Source organism: Aphelocoma coerulescens, chromosome 4 (assembly GCF_041296385.1).
Source record: "Aphelocoma coerulescens isolate FSJ_1873_10779 chromosome 4, UR_Acoe_1.0, whole genome shotgun sequence".
Lineage (NCBI taxonomy): Eukaryota > Metazoa > Chordata > Aves > Passeriformes > Corvidae > Aphelocoma > Aphelocoma coerulescens.
This window is the reverse complement of record NC_091017.1, coordinates 78,476,243-78,492,160: the sequence shown is the minus strand read 5'-3', so window position 1 is coordinate 78,492,160 and position 15,918 is coordinate 78,476,243.

Here is a 15,918-nt window from a genome sequence, read left to right as displayed (position 1 = left end):
GTTTTTCAGGCCTGGGGACCTTTTGTGAGTCCAGAGCAGAGCCCAAATCTGGCCAAGGATGGCTGAGTGAGACTTAACGATGTTGCTTGGGTAATTAGACAAAAAAAGCTCCTTACCAGGCACAGGGAGAGTTGGGAAGGGCAGAGCTAATGTGGTTGTTAATCCCATAAACCAGGAAAATCCAGGCAATAACTCCTGTGGGAGCAGCCTGTAAAACGCTGGGAGAGCAGCACTGCTCCCAATCCGTCATTTTTAGTGCCAGAATTCCCTGCTGGATTCGTTTGCTCCTCTCCAGGGGGGATTTGGTGCTGGGGACAGGGCTGAGGGGTCACCCCTGGCTCCACACTTTTGCCACCTCAGCTGGGGTCGGAGCCTGGAGTGAGGCTGAGGATCCCCAAATGAAATCGGGGGGAAAGACATCAGAGAAAAATGATCCCAAAACTACAATAAGAAGAAAGAACGCCAAATTCCCTCATTCTTGGGAAGTTGGTGCTCTGAGGACTCCAAATCCTGCTTCCTCCTCTACTTGGGGATGAGGGATTTGTCTCACCCAGCTTTAGGTCCCTGCAATCTTCCCAGAGCTGGGAGATCAGAGGTGACTCTCCCACCTGGGATTCATCTGTGGGATTTCAGGTGGCCAAGCCAGGGTGAGGGGACTGAGGAAGCCTGGACAGGTGAAATGTCGGTGTCCAGCCAGGGGAAACGTTTGGGAATCTTGGTGTCTTCCCAGTGAATGTCCTGGCTCAGCCAGGGATTTTTCCAGTCTCCCTTTTCCCAGCCCGGAGTCGATCAGCCAAGTTCATCCCTCCTTATCTTTTTTCACTGCCATGGAATTGAGCTGTGCCAGGCCATGAGGCACTTCCAGGAGATTCCTCCCATCCCAAGGCATGGTCGCTTCCATGGGAGGACAGATCCTGCCCCTCGATCTTGGGAGGAGAGGCCTCCGTCTCCGAGAGTCCCAGGGAACCCCAAAGAGCCATCCTGGAGCAGACGCCTCGTTTATGGATGCCCACAGGTGGGATGAACCCCACCCCCTGGCAGCAGCAGCATCCCGATGCCACTTTTCCACTGGGATTCCCCAAAGATGTTGTCCCATTCCAGGTGACATCATTCAGATGATGATGGCAGACACTGGAAGCATTTTCAGGGAGCTGCCGACGGATTTCAGAAGGAATTTGGAACCCACCCCTGAGGTCTCTGGTCATTCCATGACCCCAGGAATGGGGTCATTCCACCAGTGTCCAGGGAGGATGTGTGACATCCCTGAGGACAGCAGCACCTGGATCTGTCCCTCAGCATCCCAGCAAGGTTTGCAGGGGGCTTGGGAGGGGATTTGAGGGGACTTTCCACGCGTCCGTGGGAGGAAACCTTGGGAAGGGCAGAGAGAGGGCAGTGCTTTTCCCAAAATTGTCCCCCTTGCCAAAAATGGGACCTCTAAGCAGGCGATGCAAGTTGGAAATGTGGGGATTTGGGACGGGGGTTGAGCTTTGGGGCCAGAGCGTTTTTTATCCCTTTAAGATCCTTGAGCCACAGATCACGGAGTCATGGAATGAGTGGGAAGGGACCCCAGGGATCATCGAGTCCAACTCCAGGCCGTGCACGGGATCATTCCCGAGTCTCCCATTCCCCCTTCGGCCTGTCTAGCAGGGCTCCTCCTCTTTAATCTCCCTCCCTGATGGGAACTCCTGGCATTAATTTGCTTTCTCCTTGTCTCTCCCCACTGCTCTCCCAGAGCTCTGCTTCCGTGAAGGAGCAGAGAGAAGGGGAATCCCCCCGAAATCCCATTTCTCCCTTTGCCCAGGGCAGGTGCTGAGTGGGATCCCAGCCCTTTGCTCGGCTGTGTGGGCCGGGAATCCAGGGAAAAAGGAACAGTAGCTTTTCTCTCCCCAGCGACGCCGACGTGGTGATCAGAGGAGCTGGCCAGAGTCCTAATGAAGATAAATGAGTATTCCCACTCCTCCAGCTCTTCCAGCTTTTATTGGTGGGCTGCGGGGTGAAAGGCGAGGGCCGGAATGTTCATTTCAGCCGACGTCACGGGCTGTGGGGTGGAGGGGAAGGTGTAGGGAAAACCGCCTGGTGCCGGGAAGTTCCTCCACCATGAGCACGCTCGGCTTTACAAGGCTTTCTCCATTCCTTCCCCATCCATCACTTCCCGGGATCCCTTTGTAAATGCAAATTGCACTTTGATAGGAATAATGCACTGAGCCCCATTAGTGTCGGGTAATGGGGAGGGTGATTTTAATGCCATCCTTCTTCAAATAAGGCACCCAGGAGCTTCTCTGGGGCTGTGTATCAAAAACCCATCTGAAACCAGGCTCCTCCCATTCCCGGCCTTGGCAGGAGCTGGGGTGTTTTTTATTTTGGGGCTCAGGATTCTGGGATGTTTTTTATTTGGGCTCAAGATTCCGGGATATTTTGTATTTGGGGCTCGGGATTCTTTTGGGTTGGGGATTTGTGGGGCAGCCTGAAGGTTTGGCCTCATTAATAACAGTTCGGAGCTCACCCCCTTTGACCTGGTCCCAGGACAAGGGGTGATGGCTTTAAACTGGCATAGGGGAGATTTAGACTGGATTTGGGAAGGAATTGCTGGCTGGGAGGGTGGGGAGGGGCTGGGTTGGAATTGCCAGAGCAGCTGGGGCTGCCCCTGGATCCCTGGGAATGTCCAAGGGCAGGCTGGACATTGGGGCTTGGATCCACCTGGGATAGTGGGAAGTGTCCCTGCCCATGGAAGGGGTGGGACTGAATGGGATTTAAAGTCCCTTCCCACCCAAAGTATTCCAGCATTCTGGAGCCCCTCTGCTCTGGAGGCAGGCTGGGAGAGCTGGGAATGTTCCCCTGGAGAAGGGAAGGAGCCAGGGAGAGCTGGGAGCCCCTTGCAGGGCCTAAAGGGGCTCCAGGAGAGCTGCAGAGGGACTGGGGCCAAGGGCTGGAGGGCCAGGAGGCAGGGAATGGCTTCCCAGTGGGAAAGGGGAGCTTGGGGTGGGATGTTGGGAAGGAATTGCTGGCTGGGAGGGTGGGGAGGGGCTGGGCTGGAATTGCCAGAGCAGCTGGGGCTGTCCCTGGATCCCTGGCAGGGCCCAAGGCCAGGCTGGACACTGGGGCTTGGATCCAGCTGGGATAGTGGGAGGTGTCCCTGCCCATGGAAGGGGTGGAACTGGATCAACTTTCAGGTCCCTTCCCACCCAAACCATTCCATGATTCCATGGCAAATCTTGTCCCAGACTGGAATGCCTGGATCATGGGATGGTGGGATAACCTGCCTCCTTCCCAGTTTTCCATGTGGGGCAGCACCAGCTGGGATTTCTGGGGGCTGAGATCCCTCACCCCCTGGAGCTGTTCCTTCCCTGGCTCTCCAATGTGCTCCCAGCAGGAGGGAGCCGGTTCAATCCCACCGTAACCATCTCCCATGGGATGGAGCGTTGGGATGTGCAGAGCAGCCCCTCAGATCCCTGGGGGGTTCCTGCATCACCAGATGGATTTTCCTCATCTCCCAGCCTGAGCTCTCCCTCCTAGGGTGAGTAGCAGCAGCTCTGGCACTGAAATCTGTTAAAGCTGCTGTAAAATTCCAGAAATAAGGAACATTTGAAGGCACTGCGATCCCCTCCACACTCACACTTTGGGAGGTCAGAAAAAAAAACGGCTTTGAAGTGTTTAAAAACAAATCTGGGGCCTCGTTCATCTTCATTAATGAGATATTTAACCAGGCCCTTTTAATAACTTTTTGATGCCTGTGCCAAGTGAAAAAATAAAAAAAAACCTTTTTCTGCTTAAAAGACCTGGAGTTGGGTCTCTTTGCTGATTAAAAGACCATTATGCTCCATGCCTTTCCCCACCTTAATCCCGAAATCCTTGCTTTTTTTTTCCAGGTGCCATCATCACGCTGCCTCGGAGCAGCTTCTCCGCAGGCGCCGCCGGGATTTGTGCCAGTGAGGTCAGGGAAGGAAGGTGACTTTTATCATCTCTCCCAGGTTTTCCACAGGGCTTCCACGCAGGATTGAATCCCCCGGAGAAATCAATCCCACTGGATCCCTCTTCCTACCTGCTTGAGGGTGAATTATTCCAGAGCTGGAGTGGCTTTTCTCCAGGAAGAACTGGAAATCAAAACCATCCGGGAGCATCAACCCACAGCTCCTTCCCAAAGGATGGCTCCAAAGGTGTGGCCCTCCGGCACCTTCCCAGCGGAGCTGGAATATTTAGAGCCAGTCAGGAACATCTGAACGAGCCCCAGCACGGCTCTTCTGAACTCCAGGGTGGGAACCACCGATTTTGGGGGTCCTTGACTCCCAAAATGAGGGATTTGGGGAGGGAAAAGTCTTTCATAAATCAACCATGGAGAACAAAGGGAGGGAACATGGAAAGCAGAGGGGACGTCCCGGTTTCTCGAGGAGCAGAAGGAGAGGGATGGGGAAGGCAGCGTCGTTAAAGTGAAATCCCGACTGGAACGACAAAAGGAAAAGAAATTAAAGCCAGATTTGTTCCCCTGGGCCGGAGGAAGGAGGATCCCGTTGGATTTGTTCCTCCTTTCTTGTTTCCTTCAAAGCCAGGAGATCAATTGCAGGCCTTAATGAGAACCGTCTCGTGCCAGAGGTGGACAATGGAGCGGGACAGGGACATGCCGGGGATTTTACGGCAGCTCGGAGCATTGGGATCCATCCCTGGAAGTGCCAGCCCATCCTCTCCAGGCTTTGTGAGTATCCCAGCACTGAATCCGAGCAAGGAGCACCGGTGGCAATTCCCACCCCTGATCCCAGAGGATGAGTGTCCGCGGGTCCAACCTCAGTCCCCCACCCATGTTGGGACCAGGAAATGCGGGATTAGGATCTGGTTTCAAATCCCCCATCCCTGGGCAGTTGTGCTTTGTGATTATCCTGGTGCTGAGCGGGGAGCACCGGTGGCAATTCCCATCCTGATCCGGGGGGCTGAGTGTCCAAGGGTCCATCCTTCGTCCCACACCCACGTTGGGATCTGGAAATTTGGGATCAGGATCCATCTTTAAACCCAGGTGTGGGATTTAAAGCCAGGGGAGATGGAGGGTCTGTGTTGGCTTGAGTTGAGCATCCAAAGAGCGTCTGCTCCCGTGGGCATTCCCTGTCTCCCTTGGTGGTCTCCAGGAGTTCCAGTATGTTCTTTGGGACACTCTCCCAGCCAGGTTTCCAGGAGCTCTCCTCTCCCTTCCAGAGGACACCCCAGTGTTGGATGCTCCTGGGAGCCAAGTGCTGGCAGTCAAACACTCATGGAATGACCGGAGACTTCGGGTTTGGGCTCCAGATGCCTCCAAAAGCCACCAGCAGCTCCGAAAATTCCAGCATCCATCAGAGCAGATCTCTTGGCATCTAATGGATGCCCTCTGGAATGGTAGGGAGCCCATGGGATGCCCAGCAGGTGCCCCTGAGGGCCTGCCTGTGGTCCCTCATTGGGATTTTCTTCATCCTCCTGCTCAGGAGGCTGTGTCCAACTGGGATCCAAGTGGAGGAGGTTTTGGGACACTGATCTCACGTTCAGGATGACTTTGGGTGCAGAGTTTAGACCAAAATCCAAGGAGAAATTCCTGGGGTGATCCTTGGAGGGACAGGATTGGGAAACCTGTCTGGGAGACAGTCTTGACCTTCTTGGAGACCCTCAGGGAGACCTGCATGGCCTCAGGGAGACGGGAATCGCCTCAGGGAGACGGGAATCGCCTCAGGGAGATGGGAATGGCCTCAGGGAGACCGGAATGGCCTCAGGGAGATGGGAATGGCCTGAGGGGGACGGGAATGGCCTCAGGGAGATGGGAATGGCCTCAATGAGATGGGAATGGCCTCAGGGAGACGGGAATTGCCTCAGGGAGATGGGAATGGCCTGAGGGGGACAGGAATGGCCCCAGGAAGTGGACATTCAACTCATGCCAACATCAACGCCCCATCTCCCACGCCAAGGCAGGAAGGACAGAACACGAAGGATAACATTCCTGATCATCCTGGGAATCGTCCCCATCTCCCGCTCCACGGGCAGGGGCAGGAGCTGCTGGGATAACGTGGACGCATCCCGGCGGAGCAGAGCCTCCCAAATCCGCATGGAGCCGCCTCTGCCGAGGCCTCCGCGCCGGACCCTGGGGATGAATCTTCTTTCAGAGCGAATTCTTTGCTCTGTCACCCGATCGGCCTCGATCCCCGGAGCTCCGACGGGAGAGAGGGACCTTTCACGGGCGGGCAAGGGGGGAGGGCTGTGCTAATCACCTCGGGCTCTTAATGAATGCAAATGAGCTTTGACGGAGGGGTTCTGTGCGAGGAGGAGCAGGTACCTCCTCGTTCCCAAATATTAACAACTTCCTGCCCAGATCCCGGATCCCAGAGCCCTGGAAATCGCTGGGCAAAGGATTCATCTTGGGATCTCCTCATCCGGGTTGCTGAGGCTTGGTTGGGGATTTATTTGGGTTGAGGATGCTCAAAGGGGGGGCAACACCTCCTGGTTATCCCACACCAGCACCCCCTTTATTCCTTAGAATCCTAATTTCCGTTCCCGTCCTCAATCCTGGATATTCCATGCAGGAAAATGGGGTTTTACCTCCTAAAAAAACCTGCTGATTTCTCTTCCCATTACCAGTCCGGGCCATTCCGTGTAGGAAAATGAGTTTTGCCTTGCAGACATCCTGAAAATAGCTCAAACTAAATATGGATTTATTTCCCTGATTTTTAACTGGGAGCATGGATTGATTTTGATTTTAAGGCAGTTTTCCCAAAAAGAAGGAAAGGTTCAGTAATTTGTCCTTAAAGGAGAACTAAACTCTGGGAGAGGAACGGGAAAACCTCCCTGGAACTCAGAGATCCCTAAGGATGAGCTGGAGGAACCTTCCCCGTGTATTTCGGGATGTGGAGGAACACTTGGAGCCAGCATCACCCAGGGGTGACATCCTGACTTATTCCATGCATTTCCACGTGGCTGCTGCGTTTCCTTGGGACCACAAGGTCCCCGTGAGCAGTTTGGAAGATGCAGAGTTGTTCTGATGGAAAGGGGATTTTGGGAAGGAACAGAGCTGTGGTGCTTTCCGCTTCATTCCACATCCTCAAGGGAAGCGGAAAACTTCCCCAAACTTCCCAAAACCAGGAAAAAACGGTTCTGAAAAGTATTTTCTTCCTCTTCCCCAAACCTTCCCTCCCCCACAAACTTCCCTCTCTTTTTCTGGGAATGGAGAAGAAAATCCCTTCTTGCTTTGATACAAATGCTGCATATCCCACATGGAACGGGCTTCCATCCCTTCCCAATCCCGCTTTTCTGGGCCACCTCAGGGTGACATCCTTGGTCCAGGGCCTCATCCCAGAGGTTTTTCCCTGTTTTTAAGGCTCCCTGGGCTGTGGGATGGAGGTGCTGGAGGCTGGGGGGGGTGTGTGGAAATTTTGGCTGAGCTGAAAGAAAGGAATTTTAAAAAGATCCCAAAAAGGGGAATTTCGGGATTCCTTGAGGAAGGAGGAGCCCCGGGCTGGTCTCAAGGGCACCAAGCCCTTCGCTTCGGCAGCAAATCCCACGTGGAGTTTCCTCTGGATGCAGTTGGTGTTTGGGGCTTGGTTTGGTTCCTTTCTTTCCTTTTCTCCCCCCTTTTCCCTGTTTCCCCAGTGGGTTCTAAAACCTCTTTTCCCAAGGGTTTTGAGATGGGTTGGGAAGAGGGGAAGGAGCAGAGAGGTGGAAAGGGAGCAGGTGGGAATCTTCAGTACAGGGAGAAGGATGAAACTTCGGGATAACGGGATAAATCCCAGCCCCCTTCGCAGAGAGGAAATCCTGGGAGAGAGGAAATATTGGGATATTCCCACTCTGTGGGTCCTTGGAGCTGCCTCCTTATCCAGGTTTTATGCTCAAATATTTGGGATGTAAATACTGTTTTAACAACAACTCCAAATTCCCATTTTTTAAAATATCCCTGGATCCCTCCCTCCCTCCTTCCCTCGCAGTCCCGCATTCCCTGGAATTTTGTGTTGGGAATGAAGGAAGAAACCTCCCTGGGGCTTCTTTTCCTTCCAGAGTGGGGGAAGATGGTTCTTGTTGTGCTTTTGGAATTTTCTCCATGGCCTGGAGAAGATCAGAGGCTGGAGTCTTGCAAGGATGCACAAACACCTCACATCCCACCCTTTTTTGGGGGAATTATCGGGAGATCCAGGCCAGGGAAAAGCCGGATGGGTTGGAAAAAGGTCTGAAATTTGGGAGGGTAGCAGAATTTTTATTAGAAATAAAGAAGCTTGTTTGGAAAACCGGGATAAATCCCAGGCCGTGCTGGCAGGTTGGGATTTAAAAGCGATTTTTTTGGGAATGGCTGGCGGAGGAAGGGAGATAAAAGAAATGATCTGAAAGAAATAGATTTTAAAATTTTTAAAAAAGAGGATACTCCAGAAAAGGATCTCTTCTTCCTGAGGAGAATTCCAAACGAAGAGACCTTAAGGAGAAACTCTGCATGGCTGGGATCAGGCACAGAAAATATTCCCAGTTCCATCCCCGCTCATCTGACCCAGAAGCGAGGAGCAAATCCTGCAAAATTCTCCTGACTGGGGAAAGAAAAGGGAACAGAAGCTCAAAACTTTCTCTGGGCAGCTCCCATGGGGATTTCAGCCGGGAATTTGGGATTTGGGATGCTCCCAGGGGCTTTTGGCCACTGGGTTATTGCCTTGGGGTTGGGTTTGGAGGAGGAATTGATGGATTTTGGGGAGGAGAGGGGCTGAGAGTGGCCACAAAATGCAGGGAAAGGGTTTGGGAATGGGGATAAATTGGGTTGGGATAACCCTGAGGGTGTCCCTGGAGCATCTTCCCGAGGGCCCATCCGGAGCTCAGGGTCGGAGCAGCCCCAACCCAGCCACTTTTGGCTTTTTAAGAGATCAAAAGTTGAGGTTTGGGGGTTTCTTGGGATTTTCTTGGGGTTTTATCCGTGGCTCCGCCGGCATCCCCCCTCTCCCGGCGCCTGGAGCGGGCCCAAGCCGCGTCCCTGTTCCTCGGGAAGAGGCGGATGCACAGAAAGGGGGAATATCAAACCGATCTCGTTTCTGTCTCTCCTCGGTCTCCTATGGAACAAAGGACAGATGGGAACAAGAAAGGAAGGAAAAAAACATCACCTGTTCCCATCCAGTCGTGGAGCGATCCGGTCATTATCTCGGAGCTTCACATTTCCAAAGGGGCTTCATTTTCCTTTGAAACACTGGCATTTTGTTAAAAACAAAACAAACCAAAAAAACCCGGAAAAAACCTCAAATTAAACATTTCGCATCCCTCCCCCCCGCCCCAATCCAAAGGGATTTTCCTTGCTTTTCCCACAGCCCCGAGTTTAACACCTGGGAAAAGAAAGTGGGAAGCAAATCCAAGGAAAACAGAAAGAAAGGGCCCCCCCAAGGGCGGCTTTTCCCGATCTGCATCCGACAAAAGCCTTTGGTTTTCTGTCATTCTTTTCATTTCCTTGCTGGCTCCCCCAATTGTCAAAGCCCTCAAGAAAATGCACTTTAGCTCTTTGTCCCCAAATGTAATTTGATAAACTGTGGGCAGAAACATTCGGGTTTCGGAGGCTTTTCAGAAAAAAAAACAAAAAAAAAAAGGGAAAAAAAGAGGGGGGAAGAAAGGGAAAAAAATAGGGAAAATAAAAAGGGAAAAAGGGGAAAATAAGAAGGGGAAAGGGGGAAAATAGAGGGGGAAAAATGAGAGAAAAGGGGGGAGAAAAAGAAGAAAAATGAGGGAGGAAAGAAGAGAAAAGAAGGGGGAAGTGATAAAATAATGAAGGGAAAAGAAGATAAAGGATAAAAAGGAGAAGGAAAAGAAGGGAGAGATGAAGGGGAAAATAAGAAAAAAGAAGGATAAAAAGAAGAATAAAAAGAAGGGAGAAAAAGAACGGGAAATAAGGAAAAAAGAAAATAAAGGAGAAGAGGAGGAAATAAAGGGAGAAAATGAGGGGAAAAAAGAAGAAAGAAAAGGGGAAATAGGGAAAAAAGGGATAAAGAAAAATAAGGAAAAGAAGGGACAAAATGAGGGGAGAAAGAAAGGGAAAAAAATAATAAAAAAAAAGAAGATAAAGAAGGAAAAGAGGAAGGAAAAAAAGAGGGAAAAGAAGAGGAAAAAAAGAAGGAAAAAAAGAGGAAAAGGAGGGAAAAGCCCCAGGATCTGCTCCTGCAGGGGGTGAAAGTGGGGGAGCCCCTGCTGAAGAATCTCTTGGAGCATTTGGAATTGAAAAAGCGGGATTTTGGGAGCGGGGTGATGGAGCCGAGGCAGAACCGGGCCGGAGGCTCCGGGGGGCAGGGGGGAAGCTTGACATTGCCACATCCCTAAATCCTTAGGAATCCTCATTTTCCAGTGGCACTTTCCCCCCTGTGGGCGGGGACCACCCCGGCTCCCACGCTATAAAACGCTCCGAGTTTTCCCGGGAGTGGGGAGCGGCCGCCGGGGCCAACTTGGACTTGGAGGTTGGGTGAGTGGCGAAAAGAATCCGGATTTTCTTCCCAGGGATTTTTCCGGATGGGGTTTGGAGAAGCGGGAGCTGCAGCAGCCAATCGCTCCCAAAATCCCGGAATATCCGCGCCCCTTCCCGCGGGATTTCTGCTGCCCAAGGGGGTGGTGGTTGTTTGTTCATCCAGAGGGTGGAAAAAGCAGTGATGACAATTCCCAAATTTCAGTGCAGGGCTGGAAAGGCGCCTGGTTTGAAAAATATTTTGGGAAGCAAAGCCCCAAACTGGGAATGAGGGCCTATTCCCAGCTGGGGGAAGTGGTGGAATTCCGCTCCCAGTGGGAGAAGTGGCTCCCGAGGCCCCGGCAGAATTTGGGGGAGGTGGGGGGGTGGAAAGAGCAAAATTGAGGAAGGAGCAAAACTTGATCAGGAAGTTTGAGGGGTAAGGAAAAGGAATTGGAATTTGGCTGCAAAAAATTCCAGTTGGGGGCTTGGATGCAAAAAAAATTCCAGCTGGAAGTTTGGCTGCAAAAAAAATTCAGGTTGAAAGTTTGGATGCAAAAATTCCAGAGGAGGGTTTGGATGCAAAAAATTCCAGTTGGAGATTTGGGAGCAACAATTCAATGAAATTGCGGGATTAGTTGTGAAAGTGAAATATTTTTGGGTTGAAATCCCTGGGATGGTGGAAGTTGTCCCTGCCCACGGCACGGGCTTGGGATGGGATATTTAAGGTCACTTCCAATCTGGAATTCCCTGATTTTCGCAGCAGGATTGGGGTTGGGTTTTCTCCCCTCCTCGTTATCGGCCTGGAAGGGGCAGTGGTTCAATTCCAAAGGGGCTGGAGCTGGGATTCCTCTGGGATGTAGAATTCCATGGATTCTGCCATCCTGAGCTTCACCTGAGCAGGCGGATGAGGGCGGGAAGGGAGCTTGTGGTGCATCCCAATTATTAAATCCCAGTTATTAAATCAGTCATAAAAGTGTTATCAGGAATATTAATTAATGGGAATAAACCCCACAGTCAGACTGAAAAAAACGGGATCGACATTCCTAATGGATCACTAGCAGGGAATGCCGGCTGGAAAATGAAGGATATTTGGATGAATTGGGAGTTTTTTAATGAAATATTTTAAATTAAAAATGGGATGAGGCCAAAAAAAAAAAAAAAAAAGTCATCGAGTGAGACACGAACGCTGAAAATTCCACCTGTTCGTTCCAAGCTCTTCCGGATTCGGGAATGTTTTGCCTGGATAAGGAAAGGGGGATCAGAGTGTAAAACAAAAAAGGGAAGGGATGTGAGGAAGCCTCGGACAGGGAGAAAAATAAACGTTGATTTTAGAAGGGATTATTCCTTTGGGAAAAGAAACAACAAAAAAAGGAATTAAAATTAAATATTACCTGGGAGCGCCTCTGGAATTTTCTCAGGGAATCCAATCCGTCCGTGCGGCCGAGGGGGTGCAGCTGCCTCCGCCAGGGAGCGGAAAACAGGGAAGGAAAATTCCCGCAGGGAGTTCCTGCGTGCAGGGAGCAACTGCAGCACCTCTCCTGGGGTGAGCCGGGAAGGCAGAGCCCCCCCATGTTCCCTGGGAATGAGGATATCCCGGGAATGCTGCGCCCAGTGGAACCTCCGGGACTCTCTGCTGCTCTCTCCAGCTGGAATCGAACAGCGCTGGAATTTTTAGGAGCTGCAGGGAGAGCGTTGCCCGCTCTGGGCACGGGAAATCCCAGGGAATTTGGGAAGCAAAGGGCTGTAGGGCCCAGGCAGAGGGAGAGCCCGGAGGGAGCTTTTCCTATGGGAATGTTGTTCCCTCCTGGCACCGAAATTCCCCGTTTTTCCCAAGGTAGAAATTCAGGATCCCGTTTGTGTTGCAAAATTGGACCCTGGGGTCCAATCCCGTGGGAAAAGCGGGATTGAACCCCGGGATTTGGGAGCTGGTTGAGCCCCAAAGCCACTGCAGCATCCTGGGGGTGGGGATGAAATCCCGGCATTCCCATTCCCGATGGGAATTCCTGTGGTGCCATCGCCCCTCTCCCCTCGGGAATTGTCGCTCTCCCGGTGCCTTCCCCACCCCAGCTGTGATTTCCCGGCCCCTTGGCTTTGTTTGTGGACGGTGACAAAACTCCCCAGACTCCATGGAAAGCTGGGAATGACGAGGCTGCATCCCGCTCACCTGGTCTGAGCTCCACCACCTCTGACCTTGGAAAAGCCTGGATTTACCTCCAGAGGGTGGGAATCTGCTCCAAGAGAAACCCTTAAAACCCCACAGATGTTTTTTAGGCTCTTCCCCCTTCTCCTGGAATTTCCAGCACCGGGAAAAGAAGCAGGAACCATTTCCATAAAATTCCTATGGAATTCTGTGCTGGTGGCTCACTCGTGCCCCTTTCCCTGCCCTTCAGAGAGGCTTTTCCACACATTTGGAAAGAAGTGGGAGATTTCAGGACAGGAATTCTGCTGCTTTGGGGCTGCCAAGAGCATCCCGGGGATGGGGTTTTCCATGGAAAAGGAAGGAGGAGGGAAGGCCTCCTCATTGGGAATTCCAGGGAGTGTTTTCCATGGCCGGCGCTGTGGTCGGGGGGGGGGGGGGGGGGTTGGGAAGATATTTAGGGAAGGAGGTTTGGGAAGGAGCTTCTGGAAGGTGTGAGGTGCTTTGAGCAGGATTTTTGGGAAGATGCTTCGGGAAGGGTCTTTGGGAAGCTTTGGGAAGGTTTTTGGGGAAGGCAATTTTGGGAAGGTGTGGGGTGCTTGGAGCAGGTGTTTTAGGAAGGTCCTTGGGGGGAAATGCTTTGGGGAAGATGCTTTGGGAACAGGTTTTGGGAAGAGGCTTTGGGGTGGTGTTTTGGGAAGATCCTTTTGGGAGTCACTTTGGGCAAGAATTTTGGGAAGATGCTTTTGGAAGGGGCATCAGGAAGGTGATTTGGGAAGGGGCGTCAGGAAGGTGATTTGGGAAGTGCTTTAGGGAAGGGGAGTTGGGACAGCGTGAGGCCCTTTGGGAGCCACTTTGGGCAAATATTTTGGGAAGACTCTTTGGGAAGAGACTCTGGAAAGGTATTTAGGGAAGGTATTTTGGGAAGGTGTTCCCGGAAGGTTCTTTTGGGATGGGATGAGGCGCTTTGGGCCGGAGATTCAGGAAGAAGCTTTGGGACGGTGCTTTTGGGAAGGTGTTTCGGGAAGATGCTTGGGAGACGCGAACGGGACCGAGCCCAGGGACACCCGGGGGGGGGGAGGAAGGGTGGGATTGGGGTGGGATTGGGGCGGGATTGGGAGGGGACGGGGAGGGGACGGGGAGGGGACGGGGAGGGGACGGGGCCAGCGCCACCTGCCGCCTCCTGCAGTGCCCGCGGCCGCCACCGGGTGGGGCCGTAGGGCCGGGAGTGAGCGCGGCGGTGGCGGGGGGGGGGGGGGGCGCGGGGCCGGGCCGGGCTCGGGGGGGCTCCAGCCCCGGGATGCGCCAGCCCCGGGAAGGGAACCCCGCTCCAGAGGGGGATCCCGGCCCAAGGGGGACGGGCGGGGGGATGGGAGGGGTTCCCGCACCGGGATGCGCCGAGGAGGTGGTGGGAATTCCCATGGGATGCCGGGGCGGGGGGGGTTCTGGACAGGGATACACCGGGAAAAAAGGGGAGCGGGCTGGGTATCCAAGGATGCGGGAATGAGGGGATCCAGGGAAGGGGCTCCAGTCTGGCTCCCCCCGGGGTCACCCCAAAAACAGGGATGAGGGGACACCCCCTACTCCTCAGGGGTGCTCGGCTCCCTCTTCCCGGCGCTCTGCGATCCCACCGGGAACAGACTCGGCCCAGCCGGGGGCCGGGGGGGGGCGAGGAGGGGGCGAAGGAGAAGGGGGGAACTCAAAGAACTTTTGTTTTTCCTGTAATCTGAAGCAAATGCTCGGCCAAAGCGGCTGCGAGCGGGCGGCCCCGGTACCTGCTGCCATCCTGGGGAGGGGGAAGAGAGGGAATCCGGGGGGGCTGGAGCCTCCTGGACAATGGGAACACCCCTGGAAAAAGCGGGGACACCCAGCCTGGCCTGGGAAGCAGCGGGGAGGGGGAGCAGGAAAATCCCCCCCACCCCAGAGCAGATCCCCCAAACGTCGTGGGGGCACCGAGGAAATCATTGCGGGGTTAATTATCTCTGGTAATTAGGGGAGGGGTTTAGGATTAATGCAAGGGGGGAATTAATTTGGGGCGGGGGGCGGCCGTTGCAAGGGGCCAAATCCTTGTGGGGGAAAATCCCTGCAGTGAGGGAAATCAGCAGGGAAATAATGGCAGGGGAAAGGGAGGGGGTCAGGATCATCAAGGGAGGGGGGAAATCGTTCCAAGGAGGGAATTAGGGAAGGGAAATATCAATAGAGAGGCAGAAATTATTGGGAAGGGGGGGAAAAAAATCAGTGCTCGGGGTGAATTAATGTCAGGCGTGGGGGTAAATCTGTGCCTGGGTGGGGGCAGAGAGGTAAATCCCTGCCAGGGGAAAATAATTAGGGGGTAAATTGGGGGGAGGGTCATTGAAAAGGGGGGGATTAATGGGGGAGAAGAATTAAGGGTTAAATATTGGGGGGGTCTCACTGGGAGAGGGAATGCTTGCAAGGGAGGGGTGATTGGGGGAGGAATATCGGGGGGGTGGTGGGAGGGAGAGTCGTGAAGGGTTAAATATCGGGGGGGATCGTTATGGGGGGAAATTAAGCAGGGATTAAATATTGGGGGGAAGTGGTTGAGGGATAGATTCGGGGGGGGGCCAGGGATTAAATATTGGGGGGGTCGTGGCAGGGGGGGAGTGGTCAAGGGTTAAATACTGGGGGGACCCTGTTATAGGGGAAATAATCAAGGATTAAATATTGGGGGGGTTGTGGCGAGGGGGAAATGATCAAGGGTTAAATTGGGGGGGGGGGGGATTTTTTCCAGGGCAAAATGATGGAGGGTTAAATATGGGGGGGGGGGGGGGGAGGACACAATTCCAAGGGGATTAAATAATGGGGGGGGGTTGGCGAGGGGAAAACGATCACGGATTTAATGTTGGGGGGCGACAGCCGAGGATTAAATACCGGGGGACAACCGAGGATTAAATACCGGGGCGACCCTCGCCGGGGGGATCACTGAGGGCATGGGGGGGGCTGAGGAGCGGACCCGATGGGGCGGCGGAGGGACCCGATGGGGTGGCGGAGGGGACCCATGGGGTGGCGGAGGGGACCCATGGGGTGGCGAAGGGGGCGAAGGGGACCCATGGGGTGGCGGAGGGGACCCATGGGGTGGCGAAGCGGACCCATGGGGTGGCGAAGGGGACCCATGGGGTGGCGAAGCGGACCCATGGGGTGGCGAAGGGGGCGAAGGGGACCCATGGGGTGGCGAAGGGGGCGAAGGGGGCCGATGCCGGGAGCGCCTCGCCAAGGGTTAACCCGGGCGGGGGGCGCTGGGCGGGGGGCGGCGGGGCTGAGCCGCGCTCGTCTCTCCGCAGGCCGGCGGCGGGGAAGGAGCAGCGGCGGCGGCGGCGGGAGGAGGAGGAGGAGGAGGAGGAGGAGGAGAAGAGGAGGAGAAAGAGGAGGAGGA